We start from the raw sequence: 20020 nt of genomic DNA on the forward strand, positions 1-20020 counted from the left end.
ATGGCTCGCTAATCGCCACCTTCTGTTGGACTGCCTTTCTTTGCATGGTCACTGTGTGAGGCCGGGTCGACCAGAGAAACAAACCCAGGGACACTCACATACGTAAGAAAGAGCTTTATATCAAGAGGTCATTATATTTTAAGAAAACATCCCAGCCCGGTCCAACTCAAGTCCTTATGTCCAATACTAGTCCCCCAAGTTCAAGGCTAGTCCATAAGTCCTCTTCAGACTCAGGATACCACACGTGAGGACGCAGAATGCCAGTCAGTGGGTTCAAAGTTCCGAGAATCCAATGCCAGTGGCTCTCGGAGTGACTGGATCACCAGAAGGTGAAGGCAGAGGGGGGGGGAGAAGTTCCCAGGACCCTCCTTATGAGGAAGCCACGCCCACAAGGAGGTCCCATCAGGGTGTGACCTGATTGATGGGCTAGACTCCACCCCTACCCTTCAAGTGGACACAAACTTATATCCTGACCACAGTCGCAGATAAGAATCTCTTCCTACTGCCTTGGCAGAGAGGAGTGAGCGTTCCCAGCACTGCATCCAGTTGTTGGCATATCCCCGTTGGGATTTCATGAGCCTGTTTTTCACCAACGCTTTCTGTACAGCGCGGACTTCTACCTCCGGGACCCTGATGAAGGTCACTCGTTGCCTCCCCAAGTGGATGAACATCGACCGATTCGTTTTGGGCACAGGGGCTCTGTCTAGTCATTGCCTCTCCCCTCAGTGCATCCCGTGTTGTCCCCCACCTTCCCCAGAGGATCTTTCCAGATCGCCCCTCGAGGTTGGAGTTTCCTTCCCTCCCTTCTTGAGGAAATACCAAGTGCTGCTCAGACAGATGGGCCGGATCTCCTGCCGACGCCGGGCGAACAAACCCATCTGTCCCAGAAGAAGGGCGGTCAGAATGCTCCTTAGAAGCCAGGATGAGGAGACTTCATCTCACCTCCTTCGGACCGTCCCTAGAGAAAGACACGGCGCTTGGTGAAGCAGAGGGTCGGTGAAGAAGCGGAGGACCCTGGACAAGACGGATTGGCACAGGAGCTGCCTCAGTGCGTTCAAACGTAAGAACACCTGTGAAACTGGCCTGGGGCTGGGTGGCGCTTCATTCTCTGGTCGCCATGCGTGGCACCTGATTCGATAACCACACCTGACAATAACCACAGAGCAGGACGAGGACAAAAACCTCAACCAAACGCACTGCCATCGAGTCAATCCGGCGCCCAGCAGCCCTTTAGGACAGGGTGGAACTGCCCCTGTGGGTTTCCGAGACTGTAACGCGGAGGGAGTGGAAAGCCTCCTCTTTCTCCTACAGAGTGGCTGGTGGTTTTGAACTGCTGACTTTGCGGTCACCAGCCCCGGGCATAACCACTGCACCACACAGGCTCCCATTACCTTTGAAAAGGGGCCCTCTTTTGATCACCTGGTCAGAGAAGATGGGCATGTCCACACCACCAGTGGCAGCTTGGTTGCTTGGGGTGGAATCTGAAGCTCCTCCAGGCCTGCCCATAACCCATCTCTTCATGTTCCAGTCCCCCTCCCCCACTCTCCTCCTAGCAAAACCTGCCCCAGTGGCCTGCCTCTATCTAGCCTCTGCCTGGGCTCTCTGGCCTGAACAGGCCCTTTCTCTTCTGTGCTCTCATGGCCACCACTCAGGGGTAGCCTGGCTCTCTCCTGGGCCAGCTGGAGGCTCAGCTCTGTGGGCCCAGGGTCCCTCCTACCCACCCGCTGCCCCAGCACTTGTGTTCTCACCCCTCCCCCTAAGACTGGCAGCTGCTCAAGAACCACCGAGTGTTTTCTTGCTTGGTATCTGGCCTCTAAGAGGCCTGGGAGCCTGGAGCACAGGGAAGTGTGTCCCTACCCCCACACCCCCACACCAGGGGTCATCAGAGCTGGGGCTCGCTGGAGATGCCCTGCTGCTGGTCATCTGCCTCAGGGGGAGGCTCCCACCTCCAGGGACTTTTTATGGCCCCCACCCCACCCCCCAAGGACAGAGAAGCATCTCCGTCCTTCTGGCAGCCATGGGGGGAGAGGGGAGGGGGCGGGTGCCCTGGAACGGTAGGATGCCAGGCCTGTCACCATGGCAACAGCTGCTCCTGGAAAGCCAGAGGTGGGGGTGGGGTGGGAGAGCCCTTCCCCCCATGCAGATGCTTCCTGGGAAAGAAGAGGCCTCTCGGGCAGCCTGCCCACCCACGGGCTTTGTCACTTGCTGTGTCACTCGATCCCCCTCTTTACAATGGCAGAACAATGGCCTAGACGCTCCCTGAAAGGGAGACTATGAGGAGGACTGGGAGGGACAGGCCAGGTGGGGAGGGGGCCCTCCCTGTCAATGGCCCCTCTTCCCAGGCTAGGGGGACAGGCCTCCCTCCGCAGGGCCCACTGGCTGGGGGCTACCGAGATGCCTTGCACATATGGGGATGGGGACTCTCCTACCCTGTCCCACTGACCCCTCTAGTCTTCCCCCACCCTGGTGCCCCTCCTTCCCCAATGCTGCTGCCTGAGGAAAGTCAGTCCCTCCCTCCCCGCCCCAATTCTGCCCTGGGGTCACCTCCTCCAGGGCGACCTCATTCCTCCACTCTTGGTGCCACACCACCTCCACGGAGGAGCCCTGGTGCCTGCACAGTGACTGCTCCTTGGGCTGTGACCCACAAAGTCAGTAGTTCAAAACCACCAACCGCTCCTTGGGGATTCACTGGGTTTCCTAACAATCTTAGAAACCCACAGGAGCAGGTCCCCTCGGTCCTAGTGGTCACTCTGGGTCAGGATAGACTCCAACGCAAGTCTGAGAGCATCTGGGGGGTCAATGGGGTTCAGACAGGTCCAGGACAGACTCCTCAACAGCTTCTTCAGACACCCCCTGAGCCAAAGGTGTCAGGAGGAGACCATTTTGCTCCTGCCCACGTGCCCAGGACGTCCCTCAGGAAAGGCTGTCCATGATCATTGGCTCCTGCAGGGACCCTAACACACTCCCGGGTTCCCTGGGACAAGGACAGGGTGTGCAGCAATCCCAGGGGTGGGGTGCTGAGACCCCAGCGTGTGAGGTACCTGAGGTGGGTGCTGGCGTGTGGGAGCAGCTACTCCAGAGGGGTGTGTGGCTGTGTGCAGACACATACCGGCTACACGCAGGGGTTCAGCGATTAGTGAGTTTCCCCCACGTGTGCCCAGGACCCCAAAGCCATGGACCTTCAACTAAAAAAAACCAATCATGACCATTGAGTCAGATAGGTCAGGGTGGAACTGCCCCTGTGGGTTTCTGAGACTGTAACTTTATGGGAGTAGAAAACCTCATTTTTCTCCCACGGAGCTCCTGGTGATTTCGAACTGCTGACCTTGCAGCTAGCAACCCAGTTCATAGCCTGCTATGCCACCAGGGCTCCTGATGTGGGTCCCAGGGGCTCCTTTGTGGGGGTGGGAGGGTTGGACTAGGTGGTTTCATTCTTCCTAAGGAAATGTTTAAATAATCCCTTGTTGATTTTCTTAATTTTACAATTTTATTTATTTATTTTTAAATCATTTTACTGGGGGCTCGTACAACTCTTATCACAAGATTTTTTTTAATTGCAAAGGGAATTCCACATGATATAAGAGAAAGCCCTCTTCCTTCCCCGGCATGCTCAGCCCCAAGGTAACCAGTATCAAGACATTGGGCATCTCGTTGGATGATTGTTTCTAGACTACACACACACACACACACACAGGTGGTGGTGGTAGGTGGGGGGTGTCAAGTTGGTTCCGATCTACAGCGACGCTGTGTGGGACACGGGGGCAGACACCCTGCTTGCTGAAGCAGAGGGGCAACAGAAAAGAGGAAGGCTCTCAATGAGATGGATTGACTCAGTGGCTGCAACAATGGCCTCAGACGTAGAGACAATTGTGGGGGTGGTGCAGGACCGGGCAGTATTTCTTTCTGGTGTGCACAGGGTCCCTATGGTTGGGGCCCACTTGATGGCCCCTAACAGACTTGAGCTTGGCACTCTATGGCCCACTGGCCAAACCCAACCTGTTTTTCTAACACCGGATTGGCACGTAGCCATCTATGCTCATCGGCTCTGGTGCTGCGGTCTGTGGTTGCCTGTGAGCTGCCACTGACGAGAGGTGAGTGCTTGAGACAGAGAACAAGTGGGCTGCGGAGCCCACGGCAGATACTGTCCGGCTCTTACTGCGAAAAAGTTTGCACTCATTCTGCTTCTGTAGCCTAGAGTGTGCAAGGGAGAAAGAGGAGGCTTTCTACTCACGGAAAGAGCTAGTCTCGGACGCCCACGGGGAAGTTCTACCCTGTCCTAGAGGGTCGCTGTGAGTCCGAATCCAATCGATGGCGGTGAGTTTGGTTTCTCAGTAACAATATTTGGTGCTACGAGACAACCTCAGCTCAGAGAGACTCCACCTGTCAGACTGGAACTCTGCTCCACAGGGGTGTTGTGACGGGACACGAATCCCTAAATCCAGCAGGAATAAGACGGAGGATCGGCACGAAGCTGGAGATCAGACTGGCCTCTGGTCACCAATTTCACCACCATTCTGGTAGCAGCCAGGTATCTCCCTATGGCACTCTTTCCGTTTCTCTGTCTACTGAACATTTTTCATCAAGCAATGTGTGGGGTAAACTATCTAGCATGGGTGTCTTTCCAGGTCAATTCCATGTTCACTGCTATCAAGTAGATTCCAACTCATGCTGAACCCTATGGGACAGGGTAGAACTGAGCCTGTGGGTGTTTCTAAGACTGTAACTTTTTTTTTTTTTTACACTAACTTTTTATGGGAATAGAAAGCCTTGTCTTTCTCCTGTGGAGCAGCTGATGGTTTCAAACTGCTGACCTTGAGGTTAGCGGCCCAATGTGTAACCACTATGGCACCAGGGCGCCTCTCTTACTTACCTATAGTGGTCAACCATGCATCGCAATGTCCATGAACCACTCCCAGGCCCACGTCCGTCGGTGGGATTGACTGCTGCCGTTAGGAGCTGGTTCCAACTCAGAACTCAATGCACAGCAGAAGGAAACACTGCCGGGGCCTGCTTCCGCCTCACGTGGTTCCTGTGCTTAAGCTCGTGTTACAGCCGCCGTGACTATCGGTCTCATCGAGGGCCCTCCTCGTTTTCACGGTCCTTCTACTTTACCAAGCCCGATGTCCTTCTCCAGGGACTGGTCTCTCCTGATAATGTGTCCAAAGTGCATGTCTCGCCAAAGACAAAGTCTAGCCATCCTTGCCTCAAAGGCAGTGGTTCTCAACCTTCCTAATGCCGTGACCCTTGAATACAGTTCCTCAGGTTGTGGTGACCCCCCAGCCATAAAATTATTTTCGTTGCTACTTCATCACTGTCATTTTGTTACTGTGATGAATCAGGCGACCCCTGTGAAAGGGTCCTTTGACCCCAAAAGGGGTCGTGACCCACAGGTTAAGAAGGCTGCTCTAAGGAGCATCCCGGGTGTACAGCTTCCAGGACCGATCTGGGTGTGTTTTCTGGCAGTCCATGGTTCTTTGCGAATCCTTTGCCAGCGTCACAGTTCAAATGTACAGGGTTGACTTGGGAGGTTAAAAAAGGGGAGGAGCCAAGTCAGTCAGGGTGCAGTGAAGCAATGATGAAACATACAACTTTCCTCTAGTTCTTAAATGCATCCTCCCCACCACTATCAGGATCCCAATTCTACCTTACAAATTTGGCTAGACCAGAGGATGTACACTGGCACAGATAGAAACTGGAAACACAGGCAATCCAGTACAGATGAACCCCTTAGGACCAGTGGTGTGAGTGGCGATACCGGAAGGGTGGAGGGAAGGTGGGGTGGACAGGGGGAACTGATTACAAGGATCTACATATAACCCACTCCTTGGGGGATGGACAACAGAAAAGTGGGTGAAGGGAGATGTCAGACAGTGTAAGACATGACAAAATAATATTAATTTATGAATTATCCAGGGTTCTTGAGGGAAGGGGAAGAGGGAGGGAGCGGAAAAATGAGGAGCTGATAGCAAGGGCTCAAGTAGAAAGCAAATGCTTTGAGCGTGATGAGAGCAACCAATGTACAAATGTGCTTGACGCAATGGATGGATGGATGGATTGTGATAAGAGTTGTATGAGCCCCCAATAAAATGATTTAAAAAAAGAAAAGGCTGCGACTTGGAGTCAGGATCCCCTGGGAAGTGATGGAACACCCCCCGGGGTTGGGAAGTCTACAGGCAAGGTCTGGAAAGGAGGTTTCCAGAAAGGTGGAGAGCCTCTCCCCCCTCCTCCAGTGCAGGAGCGCTTCCAACCAGGCTGGCCCTCTTAGCTGCTCTGTACCCCCAGGTCTCTCTGCAGTCAGGTCTTCCCTAGTTAAGCTCCCAAGGCCAGAGAAGCCAATCCCTGGCCTGGGTCTCAAAGTCCAGTGGGAGAGAGGGAAGGGTGTTCTGGACAGAGGGAACAGACGTTGTGAAGGCACTGGAGAGACCAAAGGAGGGGTCTCCTGCTAGGGTAGTCTTCTGACGGTGGGGCGCGCGTGGGCTTGGGAGTGTGCGTCAATTCTCCATGAATTGTCAATTTACTTATTCTTTCAACTTGCCCGGGTCCTGAGTCTCAGGGGTGCTTGGTGTTAGAGAATGGTGCCACTGGGCAGGTATATGATGGCGGCATCACCTCCCCGGCCTCCACGTGATCTGACATAGTCGGCCAATCCCTTCACTGAATTTTCATTCTTATGCCCATCATACAAATTTTGGCAGTTCAGCTTGGCCTGGGCATACAACTTACCAGCCGTGCAGAACTCATTCGCTGTCATCAACTGAAGCCCAGTTCATGCCCGGAAACAGTGGACCTCACGGCAGGTTTCATGCCTCTGGTCTCCCTCCCGGCTCTCCGGGTGGCTCCTGGGAGTCTTTCTTTATTGATTTTTGCATTTATTCCCCAGCCTTTCCAATCCCTCCTTGCTTCTACCCTCTTCCCTGGAACCCAAGTCGATTTCGTCTGATAGGGAAAATAACCCTGCTTCTTGATTGGTCTTTTATAACAGTAGCCACATGCAGTATTTGTCCTTAAGGCAGCGCTTCTCAACCTGCGGGTCGAGACCCCTTTGGGGGTTGATCGACCCTTTCGCAGGGTCGCCTAAGACCATCGGAAAACACAGATTTCTGATGGTCTTAGGAACTGAGACACTGCTCCTCTATCCGTCTCCAGGCGGGTCCGCCCACATGCAGATAGGTCCACCTACGAATACCTGGCCTGAAGACTGTTCCCCATGCTACACCATGCTTCAAGACAAAATGTCATTGATTTGTTATTAGAAATAACTATTTCACAATAGAGAATGACATCTTGTTCTTGTGATTCATCATTATGGTTTTATTATGATCAATTTGTAACAATGAAAATACATCCGACATATCAGATATTTACATGATGGTTCATCACAGTAGCAAAATGACAGTGATGAAGTAGCAACGACAATAATTTTGTGGTGGGGGGGTCACCCCAACACGAGGAACTGTATTCAAGGGTCGCTGCATGAGGAAGGTTGAGAACCATTGTCTTAAGCGTTCTCCGGGTTCACTTCCCGTAGCGTCTTCCAGATTCAACCGGGTCACGGCCAGGTATCTGACATCACTGTGGCATTCTCTGTGTGCATGGTCCGAAGGTTGTTTGTCCTCCGACAAGCGGCATCCTTCTCCCTGATCCCATCTTTTTGCTGTAATGAATAGCGGACTTCGCTCCTTCTTTCTATGGGGCTTCTGCCGAGCAGCGAGATCGCTGGGTCACGTGGTGTCTGCTTTATTTTACAGTCTGTGTGGCAGGCTGGGGAGGAGCGTGGGGTCCCAGCGGGGATGAATCACAAGGCTAGCGGTTCGAAACCACCGGCCTCTTCTCGGGAGAAAGAAGGGGCTATCTACTCACAGAAAGAGTGACAGTCTTGGAAACTCAGATGGGGCCGTTCTACCCTGTCCTCTAGGTCACTGGGAGTGGGAGATGACTTAATGACCGTGAGCTTGGAACTCTTGAGCTTGGCAGCAGGCTGGGCTGTGGGAGTCACAGGACAGGACTGAGAGGGTATCCTGGGGAGGGAGGGTCTGGCTCTGAGGCAGAAGGAAATTAAAAAAAACAAACCCAAAACTCACTACCATCCAGGTGATGCCAGTTCATAGTGACCCGATAGGACAGGGTGGAACTGCCTCTGAGAGTTTCTGAGACTGATTATTCCCAGGAAGGGAGGATAGGCTGGTCCTTTCAAACTGCTGACCCTGCGGATTCCAGGCCAGCACGTAAGCACGGCACCCTCGGGCCTCTTTGAGGCAGAGGTGGGGAGGATGGAGCCATCCCATGGTGGGGGACCCAGGGGCAGCAGGCCAGCGGCTGCTGAGCAGGGGCGTGTGGGGAGTGCCCACGTCGTGACAGCCGCCCCGCTGACGCCCTGCGGCATGGAGGCCTGGAGGTGCTCCCTGTGCCTGAAAGCTGCCTTTGTGCAGCGCCCTGGAGCTCCTGTTTCGTTGGCGTTGGACCTGCTGCCTATTTACCCAGCTCAGAGGAAATTCAGCAGCGGGCCAGGGGGAAAGTAACCCCGGCTGCCAAGCCGCCCGAGGAAGGAGGCCCTGGCCCGGCCCCTGCCGCCCTCCTGCCGCCCCACCCAGCTCGGGCAGCCCCGCAAGAGGCCTGGCCCTGAGCAGGGCCTCAGCCTGCCCAGCTGCTGTGGGCCTGAGCAAGTAGGGGCCTCCCTCAGCCCCTGCACTGGGACTCCCGGGCCCCCTGTGGGCACCCTCCCTACACACACACACACACACACACACACACACACACAGAGCTCTCAGGCCGCCCCACCCTGTCCTGAGCCATTCTCCTGACCGGCTTGGCTGGCCCAGCCCAGGCTCCCAGGCTCAGCCTTTGGGCCAATGCAGGACCCTGATTCTGGGCCACACTGGCCTCACACGCAAGGTGCCAGGGCCGAAGCCCAACCCGTTGGGGATCGGAACAGGCCATCAGATCAGAGGTGTGACCCTTGGCCGCTCCAGACTGTGTGACCTGTCCGCCAGCTGTGGACGTGTGGAAGAGGTGGTATGGTCATGGCCCCCAGACATTCCTGTGTCCCCTGGAGGGCCTCCCACGTCTCCATTAACATGGGCCGCCTCTCCTCCCCTGCTGTAGCTCCCCGCCCCACCCAGGTGACTAGGGTGGAGGGCCAGCCCCAGGGAACAGATAGGCCTTTGCCACAGCCCTCCCCTGGTCCCGGGTATACTGGCTAGAGAGGGGCTGGGGGCTGTAGGGCCCTTGCCTTCCACACCTTTGCTCTGCCCTCTGAGCTGCAGAGAGAGGACGTCACTGGGGTGTATGGCCCGGATCATCCAACCCAGACTGCGTGGTGCACGGCCCATCTCCAAGTCACCCTGCGCCACTCTGCACAGCCCAGAGGGTCCAGCGCCCAGCACGAGCCCGTCTTCACACTTCTGATTCCAGCAGGGCAGTTCCCTTCCTCGTCCCCCACGGCCCCCTCGGCGACCCAGCAGCCACATGCTGGCACCAGGGGTGGCGAGACACTGCTCCTCCCCTAAACCGGGCCACGTCATCGCCGGCCTCAGCTTCCGCCATGCCAGCAAGTCAATCCCAACTCTCAGCGACCCTAGAGCACCCTGTAACGGCCCCTGTGGGTTCCTGAGACTTAAACTCGTCATGAGGTTCAGAATTCAGCCCAGGCACAACCCATTCCAAGAAGCAGTTCCGGCTTCCCCCTTTAGCTTGCGTCTGGTACCCTGACTTCCATGCACCACCGGACCCAACACACCACCTGTCCCCAACCCCCAAGTCATTGTCATCCCCCCAGCAGTGTTGGGTTCAAGAAATGTTTGTTGAGTGACATCTCTGGAAATGGGTGTTGGACACCCCAAGAGAAAAAGAGGCTCCATTTGGGCCAACTTCTTGGACACTTGGGAGTCCAGCCCCACCTTGCCCCCGGACTCCTGGATCTCCTCCTCTTGATCTGTTCCTCTTTGATCCATTTTCCTGTCCGCTTGTCTCCCACCTGACTCCGCAGCAGCCATGGGCTGTGTGTACGGAGCAGCTCAAGTGCCCATCCGGGGAACTGGTCCCTGCTCCTTACTACATTGCTGGGTAGCATTCCACAGGCCCCCCACAGTTGGCGTATCTGGTCCTCGGGGATGGACACTCCCGATTCTTTCCAGTTTGGGGCTCTGATGCATAAGCCTATGAATATTATTGAACGTGTAGTGGCCCCTGGAGGGGAATTGATGGGTCCTAGGACAGAGCTTCATAAAGCAAAAAGCAAAAATAAATCGCAGAGAGTGTTGTGGATCTTTCAAGGAGTTCTGGTGGGCCGGTGGGTTGGTCTTGGGCTGGTAAGCAAGAGCAGAGTCAGCGGTTCTGACTCACCAGCCACCCTCTGGGAGAGCAGGGAGGAAGGGTCTGCTCCCAGGAGGACCCCCATCTAAGCAACCCTGGAAGGAGGGCCTAGGACTTGGATGCGGCTCAGTGGCAGTGGGTTTGGGGCTCGGGAAGCTTTTTCAGGACAAGCCAGCACGCCTATGGACCCCTCCCCATTTCAGAAGTAACCCCATGCAACCTTTCAGTCCTGCTTATTTCTACACAACAAGTGTGTCGTCCAAGTTGTCAGGTTCTTGACTGGGGCCTTACCCATTGACGAACGAATGATCATGGTGGAAGAGAAGGGGTTGGCTTTCTCATCCATCCCTACTGCTTCCTGTTCCCCAACTTCCTAAGAGAGTTCTTTCCACGCTCCGATTAAATGACTGTTTAGTGTTTCATAAGGTGATGGCCAGGCCAGCCGGGCTCAGTCAAGCAATGGAGGCTTCTTCAGAACTTAATAATCGCCATGCCCACCGCACCCCCCTAAATTGGTGTACTTTGTTATGCCTGTACTGCCAATTCTTCTCAAAGATGCTGTGGTCGTTACATCATCTGGTGTCAATTTGGGACTTGAGAGGATTAAAAGTAAAGGGGTGGAGTCTACTCTGTCCATCAAGATATAACCAGTGAGGCTCCTATGTGGGCGCAGCCTTCTCCTGAGGATTCTGGGAACGCCTGTATTTTCGTCCCTGGAGGCGGGAGACACCCTCTCTCTGCTCTTGGAGACTCTCTCTGCTCACTTCCTGCCAGACATCCCTGAGGAGAAGCCACCTGGATCTACCCTGATGCAGCCCTGGGAACTGGAGAAGCCATGTGGAAACTCCTGCCAGCGCTGAGATGCCTACAATGCCACTGGATCCAAAGACTTCCCATCCACTAGCCTGTGATCGTTCTGCATTCGACGTCATTGCATGTGTTTCGTGAGTCTGAAGAAGACTTTATAGATTGGTATTAGACATATGAGCTAATATCATACTTATGGGCTTGGACTAGACTGGGCTGGGATGCTTCCTTAATGTACAATTACCCTTTATATAAAAATTTCTCATATACACATATGTGTGTCTATAAATTTGTGTCTTTTGTCTACCTGGACTAACACAGATGCCCAGGAAGTCTGCCCTTGAAGCATCTGCCCATCTATGTCTCCCCCTCGGGTTTTTTTACTCCTGTACCCTTTAGGCCTGGCCATCCCTGTGGTCCTGGGCTTCCTCTGGCTCCAGTCCTGGTGCTTTCCGCCTCCCCTCTCCTACAGGCGCCTCCATGGTCCCTGTCTCCCGTTGGAGAGGCGTGTCCTCCAGCATCGGCCCAAGAAATGTTCATGGGCGGCGAACGCTTGGAGATCTGCCAGGTCTGGCAATCATCTTTATTGTTTGCTTGCATGTCATTGATGGCTTGTCGGGCAAGACAACAAGTAGCTGGCAAACCTCTTGGCCGCCGAGTCTAAAGACATTTCCAAGGCTGCGTCTCGCATCCCTTTGCGCGTGTCCTGGCCTCTGTCCCCCTTCTGTTCTAGACCGTGTGGGCTTCTGTCTCTGACCCCAGGATTCGGAACGGTCTCCTCGCCTCTGAGGTCTGAGGTCTCCCTCAAACGGTTTTAACCTGGGCACTGACGCCCTTCAGAAAAAAAAGTTCATGAGTTGTGTATTTTCAATCATTCCCTCGTCTCTGCCTTCTCTATTAAGGAACCCTGGTGGAGCGGTTAATGATGCGTGGGGCTGCTAACTACCACATGGGAGGTAGAGGAGGCTGTCTGCTTTCCCAAGGATTTTGGTTTTGGGAAACCCTGCAGGGCCGCTGTGAACCAGAATCCACTCGATGGCAGCGAGTTTGGTTTGACTTTGGTTCCCCTGTTTTCCATTTCTGGAATTCGGTTCCTCTTCGGTAGACGGTGGATCTCCTGGACTGGGCTCCAGTTTTCTCTTCTTTCAAATGTCTGCATTGTATCTTTTAAATTATTTCTGGGAAACGTGTTCATCTATCTTCCAATCTTGTATTTATCTGACTAATCTTTTTGTCTTTCTTTTGTTGTGAAAACAAAACAGAACAAAACAATAACAAAACAAACCCACGGGTCTGTTTTTTTTTGGGGGGGGGGTATGTTTTACCATTTTGAGTTTTGTTCGTTTCTTTCTCCCACTCCATCCAGGATCTTCCCATGGACTCTGTTTCAGAGCAGTTGGCCATGGGAGCTGGGCACCATCTAGCTCTTCTGGTCTCCGGGTTCACACAGATGTTTGTTTCACAACAAGTTGTCCATGGAATAATTTGTTTTGCTGAATTTTCTCTACGCTGATGAATTTTGCTTTTTTAAAAAAATTAATAAATCATTTTATTGGGGGCTCTTCCAGCTATTATAAGATTCCATACATCAATTGTATAAGTGCATTTGTACATTTGTTGCCATCATCATTTCCAAAACATTTTCTTTCTACTTGAGCCCTTGGTATCAGCTCCTCTTTTTTTTTTTAATCTTAAAAAAATCATTTTATTGGGGGCTCTTGCTCTTTAAAAAGACAGAAGCGCATGAAGAACATAAAGAAAAACAGCACAAATCCCGTCTTCTCTCCTCCCCCGAGGAGACCCCACGGCCAGTCTGGCTTCTTCAGTCCAAACATTAGAGGCTGTTCCTTTGAGGAGAAATTCCACTTTTTCCCATGTGCATCGTGTGCTTTTAAAAAAGTTTTATTTATTCAATTGGGATGGATACATATATCAAATCATTCCGTAGTTCGATCACGCCCAGCAGGATCATACATTTACTGCCACCATCTGTTTCCAAACTTCCCTTTTCCATCTGGACTCCTGACGTCATCGCCCTTCACATCCCCCACCACCTCTGTGCCCCCTCCCCCAAACCTTGATTCCACTTGCTGACTCGGTAGGTTCATCTGTCCTGGTTTATCTCTCTGTCATTTATATCTATCTATCTATCTATCTATCTATCTATCTATCTATCTATCTATCTATCTATCTATCTAGATCCACCCACATACATATTTAAACAATATTGAGTGTACCCAGCAGTTCATCTCCTTTTATTCAGGTCTTTTTTCTTCTTTCCCTCCTTCCTTCCATCCCGCGCTCCCTCCCTCAGTGAGCACACAGGCACTGAGCCCCTAAGGTGGTCCTCATCTGGGGCAGCGTGAGGGGACAGACCGGCTCCCTGTCGGTGGAGCTGAGGAGCCAGTCAGTCCCTGAGACACGGGGTGGGGGGGGCGGAGGGGGAAGGAAAGGGGCAGCTGGTGCCCTGAGGTGCTGTGGAGAAAGGTGGGGCTTGCGCTCTGGTGGCTGTCCTTCACCTGGGCGGCACACACTTCAGAGACTGGGTCTTAGTCCCAATTCTGGGGTCAATTGGAGGGACAAGCCCCTCCAGGACCCTTCTTGGGATCTGGGTGGGAGGAGCCACCTGCTTTCTCAGGTCTTTGCTCCCCGGGGACCGGAAGAGAGGTCTTGGGCATCAGGTCGGCTCGTGCCCTCTGCGCTCTTCGTGGCTGCTTCCGTGAGCATTGACTATGGACCGAGCTGGAGGAAACCCTCGACAGCTTCAATCCTCCCCCGTCTCTCCTCAGGGTCCCTCCTCCCCTACCTGTGCTGGGGAGCCTAGAGCAGGGCCTTCTGGGGCCTCCGATGCAGGGTGGGAGATGGAGGGAGCAGGTCCACCGGAGCCCAGAGACCCTTTCTCATATCTTTGCCTTGGAATAGTGGGAAGTCAAAGCGCTCTGGACACAGGAGTGACACCATCAGACCTGCATTTGGGAACAGATTTCTGGGGGAATAGCCTGGAGGAGTGGGGAGAAGGGGAGGCTGGTCAGGAGGCTGCCACCAGGAGAGAAGGGGGCGTGTGTGTGCGCACGCGCATGTGTTTTCAACAGACAGGGAGCTGGTGTGCTGGCTGGCTGGCCAGCCCATGTGGCCTCTCAGCCTATCGGGTAGGAAGACTGCGCATCGGGGAGAATCAGCCTCAGCCTGTGGGCTGTTCCCCTCTTCCAAGTTGCCACCATGATGATAGGGAGCCCCAGCAGCCTGGGTCCCGCCAGCCCGGCCCTGACCACAGTACACACCAGCCTCCAGGGCAGGCCAGGGCGGGGCAGGGAGACCTGAGCTCGGACCCTTGGGGAGGGGGGGCTGCGAGCAGGTCCTTCTCCGGACCACAGAGGAGAGGGGTCTGCTACCAGGGACAGGTCCCTCCCTGGTCTCTCCTTCCACCCTGGGCTTGGAAGTTGGGGGCTAAATGAGGGGCTATCCCCAGCAGGGCATCCTGCCTCACCCCTGGCCTGGCCTCTGCCCACTCCCAGGTGGGGACAGGGCGTAGCAGCCCCCCATCCACACTCCGCACAGAAGCCTTTTCATGGGCCTCCTTCCTGCCTGGCCCCCACGCGAGCCCTGCGCTGGGCTCTCTGCAGGCAGGCCCGGGCTGGGGAGCAGCCGGCCTGAGCACAATGCGTCTCCTTGTTTCCCAGCCCGGCCAGCCTCCTGGAATTGGCCCACTTCCTGCCTGGGCCTTGGGGCCTTTTCCAAGGTAAATAAACAAATATGGAGAAGTTGGGGACTGAGGTGGGAAGGGGGCTATTGGGGTTTCTCCCCGCCTTCCTCCAACCCTTGAATCCTGGTGGCTGTGCGTGTCCACGGGGCCAGTGAGGGGGAGACTGGGCCCCTGGCCTCCTGCCAGAGGGAGTTCCACTGACCCTCTGGAGAGTCCGGGTCAGTCGTCCCAGGGGCTGTGGTAGAGGAACAGCCTGCCGTCCGTCCGGGGCCTGTCCCCTAGAGGAAGCTCAACTCAGGAGGCCCTGATGGGGGTGGGGACGGGCATTCCCAAGGAGACAGCTGTACAGGCAGAAAGGGCTTTGAGCGGGACGACAAGCCCCTGGGTTCTTGTCCCAGCTGTGCCCCTCAGGAAAGGATGTCAGTCTCTGTGGGCAGCACACCCTCCGTGACAACAGGCTCTGCTGCTGGAGTTTCTGCAGCTCTGAGGGACCCTGGGTGTAGTGGTGACATCTCAGCCTGCTCACTGCAAGGTCGGCAGTTTGAACCCTCCAGCCTCTCCTGCGGAGACAGATGAAGCTCTCTGCTCCTGTAAAGACCGACAGCCTCGCAGACCCACAGGGGCATGCCCACCCCGTCCTCTGGGGTGCCCATGAGTTGGACACGATTTGATGGCGGTGAGTGAAGGGCGATGGCAGTGCCCAGTGCTCGGCCTGGATTGGGTCGGGGTACTGCCATCATGGGTTCCCATGACCTGGGAATGTTTGCTTCCTCAGCCCGGAACTCGGCTGTTCTCATCTATAAAATTAGGGTAGCAAGGGACAGGTCCCCTGGGCCCCTCCAGGCTTGTGGCTTCTGACAGAGCGCTTGTCATGGGCTCTGGAGCAAGGACGAAGCCTTGGCCACAAAATGCCCCGCTTTCCTTGAAACCACTGGACACACACACACACACACACACACACACACACACACGGCCCCGTCCAACCATCAAATTGGGCTTCGTGCACTTTGGGACCTTCCACATCATGGAAGCTTCCAGGCCTGCTCGAAATTGAGCAGACCAAAGGCAGTGGGCGCTTTCTTTTGCCCGAGTGGGCTGCCTGCCTCAATTCTCTCTCCTGTCTCCACTTCCCGTCCATGCCCCTCCCCCAGGCGCCCCACCCCTCCACTCCCCCAAAATAAATAAAATCTCCTACGTAGCCAACCTCCGCTCTGTGCTTACTCTGTCCTGGGGGTGGGGCTCACAGTCTAGGCCCGAAGATGTGTTTGAGGAGATTCTCGAATTCCTTGAAGAATTAAGCATCAAACATTTTCATCTCAATAGCATTCAGAGGGCCATGTATCAATGGCAGTGAAAACTCTCTTTTGTTGGCATTGTCTCCCATTAAAACACATTTGCAGAAGCCAACGCTTTAGCTTCTTAAGTGAGAGTTTTCCTAACACTGTTCCTATGGGAGCCAGGGGTCTAGTTTCCACGCTACCTGTGCTATTGGGGTTTGGTCAACTTGGGTGGGCCGGGCTTCTGGCAGGAGACGCCCTAACATAGTGCGTCTTCCTGGTGACAAGCCACATGGAGTGATGCTGATAGAGCCATAGCCTTGGAGCTGGAGGAGCCACGTGGAGACCCACGCCAGCACTGAGATGCTTCCACCGCCACTGGATCCACAAGACTTTGTTTCCTCTTTTGTATACCCCTTGCCAAACTCCAAAGGCCTTTGGTACACAAGTCTTTATATTTCCCCCTTCTTTCTTATTATGATGCCCGATCTGTCCTTTTGTGATTGGCTGGTTTCACTCAGCATCATGTTCCCCAGGCCCACCTGTGTCTGACGCTTGGTGGGCTCGTCACTGTTTTTCGGGGATGCACAGGATGCCATTGTGTGCCTGGACCAGAGTTTCTTTCTTTACCCGTTCTTCCGCCGATGGGCATTGAGGTTGCCTCCATCTTGCTTCTGCCAACGGGGCTGCATTGAACCCGGGAATCTATACGTCTGTATGTGCTACAGCTCCTGCCTCTTCAGGGTAGGTGCCCAGCAGAGGGGTTGCTGGGGCATATGCAATCTCTCTTTCCGGTTGTTTGAGGGGCGCCATATTGCTCTCCTCAGGGCTTGCACATAATTACACGAGGCTCCCATCTCTCCACTGCCTCGCCAGCATGTGTTATTCTCTGTGTGTGTGTGTTTGCATTAACTTGGCCCTCATCGTTGGTGTAAGGCAGTACCTCATGGCTGCTCTGTTCTGCAGTGATGGTGAATCATTTCTTCATATGTTTGTTGACCATTTGGATGTCATCTTTGGTGAACTGCCTGCACGTGTCCTCTGCTGTGTCCCTCTGGGTCGACTAGAGAAACAAACCCAAAGGAACTAATATGCGTATAAGGCAGAGTTTCATATAAAGGGTAATTGTACATTAAGAAAACATACCAACCCAGTCCAATCCAAGCCCGTAAGTCTGATATTAGCTCAAATGTCCGACAACTCTCTATAAAGTCCCCCTCAGACTCACACAACACATGCACTGATGTTGGAAGTCTTGTGGGTCCAGTGATATAGTAAGCATCTCAGCGCTGACAGGGGTCTCCATGTGGCTTCTCCAGCTCCAGAGGTCTGGTTGCATCAGGGTAGGTCTGTATGGCTTCTTCAACTCAAGGCACTAGCATAGTTCCATGTGTCTTGTCAGCTGCAAGGTCTCTCAGAGAGTGAGCAGAGGGAGAGGTGTCGCCTGCCGCCAAGGAGGAAATACTGGATTTCCCAGAATTCTCAGGAGAAGGCCAAGCCCACACAGAGGCCTCATTGGCTATGACCCGATAGACAGGCAAGACTCCACCCCTTCGCTCTGACTCCTCTAAAAGTGACACCAGATTATGTAACTACCACATCCGCCCACTTGTTTTTATTAGATCATTTCATTGGGGGCTTATACAATTCTTATCACAGTCCATCCATCCATTGTGTCAATCACATTTGTACATTTGTTTCCCTCATTATTCTCAAAACATTTGCTTTCTACTTGAGCCCCTGGTATCCACTCCTCATTGCAACCCCCTTCCTCCCTGGTCCCCCTCCCCAATGAACCCTTGATAATTTATAAATTATTATTATTTTGTTATATCTTACACTGTCTGACATCCCCATTCACCCACTTCCCCACTGTCTATCCCCCAGGGAGGAGGTTATATGTAGATCCTTGTAATCGTTTCCTCCTTTCTCTCTCACCTTCCCTCCACCCTCTCAGTATCACCACTCTCTCCACCTGTCCTTAGGGGTTCATCTGTCCTGGATGAACAAGTGTTCAAGTTCCTTTCTGTACCAGTGTACATGCTCCAGTCCAGCTAGGTTTGCATGGTAGAATTAGGATCATGATAGTGGGGTGGGGGGTAAGGAAGCATTAAAGAACTAGAGGAAAGTTGTATGTTTCATCATTGCTACACTGCACCCTGACTGGCCCGTCTCCTCCCCACGACCCCTCTGTAATAGGATGTCCAGTTGCCTACAAGCGGGCTTTGAGTCCTCACTCCGCACTCCCCCTCATTCACAATTATTTGATTTTTTGTTCCTTGATGCCTGATACCTGATCCCTTCGGCACTCCATGATCACACCAGCTGGTGTGCTTCTTCCATGTGGGCTTTGTTGTTTCTCAGCTAGATGGCTGCTTGTTTATCTTCAAGCCTTTAAGACCCCAGATGCTGTATCTTTTGATAGCTGGGCACCATCAGTTTTCTTCACCACATTTGCTTACGCACTCGCTTTGTCTTCAGTGATCATGCCGGGAAGGTGAGCACCTCAGAATGCCGAATTGTTAGAACAAAGTGTTCTTGTGTTGAGAGAGTATTTGAGTAGAGGCCCACTGTCCATTTGTTTCCTCAATACTAAACCTATGCATATATGTACATAGGTCTATTTCCCTCTCGTCATATATAAATATATTTACATATGTATATGCCTGTATTTAGAGCTCTGTAAATGCCCTTTGCCTCCTAGTTCTTTCCTCTATTTCTTTTTACTTTCCTCTTGTCCCACGATCATATTCAGCCTTCATTTGGGTTTCAGTAATTCCTCTCAGTTGCACTGCCCTTGATCAAGCCCTACCAGACCCCTATACCTTCCTCACCATTGATTTTCAGTCTCTTGTTGTTCCCTTGTGCCAAGGTTTGTTAACACCCACTTCCTTTCCTCCCACCTCCCCCTTTCCCAGGTCCCCCTTGAACTGTGATCCTGTTGTTCTCTCTTCCAGCTTGTCCATCCCGCCTATCCCTCCTAGATAGCCACGCGGTGTCAACTTATGCACCAACACAAGACGGAGCCCAAGGAAGCAACAGTAGAAAATAAAACAATAGCTACAACAATAAAAATGTAACAACAACGATGACAACTACAAAAAGCAAAACAAACCCTATAAATAGCTCAAGGTCTATTTGTTGTCCCCTACGAGTGTTCTCCATTCGAGTCTGATAGGGCGCCACGCCCTGGCCCCACAGTCTATTTTTAGTGTCCCCTGGGGACTTCATTGCTCTGCTCCCCTTGCTGCTCCCAGTGCCTGGCTTTGGCGTGGTGGTTCAGGGCAGGCACAATTCCTGCCGTGTGTCTCCAGTGTTGGCCTCATGATGCCACGGGTCAGTAAGGAGTGCCGTGTCTCGTGGTGGGGCTGGTCCTGTGGTCCTCTCTGTGCATTCATCTGCCCACTTCTTACTTGGCCTCTTCGTCTTGTCATTGCTGAGTTGTCATGCTCTTGTAGATTTTAGAGACTAGTCAGTGCGTGGGGCAAGGCCGGGGTGCTGTTTCAGTCCTCCGCAGAGGGTGGAGGGGTTTTCTCTCTGGCAAACTGACATCCGGAGTAGCAGGGTGCCCTCTGAAGCTGAGACCGCAAGACTGAAGAGCCGGGGAATTGGGGACCGTCTGGGAGGGTTGGGAGCCGTCTGGAGACCCCCCTGGGAGCAGCCCGCTGATAGAATCATGACCAGCAAGGAGACCAGCTGGAGAGAGGGAGCTGAGGATGGAGAGGGGCCAGCAGAGGCGCCCTTCTTATGACTGGAGCATCACGCCCAGCCTGTCTGCTCAGGGTGTGGGGGGCAAAAGGTGCAGAGGATCAACCCCCACTTCCCACACCCGGCCCCATCGTCTCCTCCCCAGCCCCGACACCTGGCCTGTCATCCACAGCCCCTGGCGTGACCCCCAGAACCAGGGTCACGGTACCTCTTC

Source organism: Tenrec ecaudatus, chromosome 12 (assembly GCF_050624435.1).
Source record: "Tenrec ecaudatus isolate mTenEca1 chromosome 12, mTenEca1.hap1, whole genome shotgun sequence".
Classification (NCBI taxonomy): Eukaryota; Metazoa; Chordata; class Mammalia; order Afrosoricida; family Tenrecidae; genus Tenrec; species Tenrec ecaudatus.